Source organism: Microcebus murinus, chromosome 15, assembly GCF_040939455.1.
Source record: "Microcebus murinus isolate Inina chromosome 15, M.murinus_Inina_mat1.0, whole genome shotgun sequence".
NCBI classification, from domain to species: domain Eukaryota; kingdom Metazoa; phylum Chordata; class Mammalia; order Primates; family Cheirogaleidae; genus Microcebus; species Microcebus murinus.
The window spans coordinates 34,711,461-34,712,465 of record NC_134118.1 but is presented as its reverse complement, the minus strand read 5'-3'; positions in this window follow the sequence as shown (position 1 = coordinate 34,712,465).

The window sequence follows — 1,005 nt, the reverse complement described above, 5'->3', positions numbered from 1 at the left end:
TCCTTTATACTCAGGGCATAGAGCAAATATTTCAGTTTGTATTTCCTTTGGGAGCCATGATCTGTCCAATATGTCTAATGGAAATATCTTAACTGTTTGTTAGGATAATTCCCATGGTCTCCTGTTTTCCTAGTCATTGTTCTAACATAATGTTTTTTATTCTGTGATATTAATGTTGTATCAATATTTCAGAAAAATAGAATTACAAAGTCCTTATTGAAAACACGTGTTGCACGTTAGTGTATATCACTAGATTTTTATCTTGAGCATCATCTTAGCATTGCTATCTCTTCATATTTCTTTTGTCCTTGTATGTCATTATTAATTCATTTTGTGGTTTTTCTTCCTTGAGTCACATTCTGCATGTAGTTAGGTGTTAAGCCCCTGGGTATAAGGAGTTATTAAATCTCATTAAGTAGAAGGATTTTTTTTTTTTTAATACAGTCTGTCACTTGACCCTTTTTGACAAAGAATAAAATGTGTCAACTGCTTTCTACTCTTTTCCCCAAGATAAAACACTCCTGGTAGTTTTGATTACAGTTGTAGCTGATACTCTCACAGAATTTTAAGGCTCCAGGGGACTGTGGAGAGCATCACAATGTGAGCACAGTGATCCTGGAGGTGAGGGTCGGGCAGGCCAGGTCTGCAAGGTTGCTCGATGTTCTGATTCCAGTCTTTTCATCTATGATAATGGGCTAGTCACACAATTGAGTGTGGGGTAAATGAGATGATACTTCACAGTGCTGGGAGAACATACCCCTATCTCAGTAAATCTTACTTTCTTCTTTTTGTATTATAGCTGAGGAAGCCCAGACCCAGAAAAGCTTGAGGGTTTTTTGAGCCTGTATAGATACACCTGCAGAGCTGAAGCCCAGATCTTCTGGGCTCCATGTTTTAATTCCATTATTTAATGAATATATATTTAATTAAATAATTTTTATTTTTGCTTTTAATAAAAATAAAGTTATAGCATATGTTGATAAATACTATGCTGATTAAAAAAAA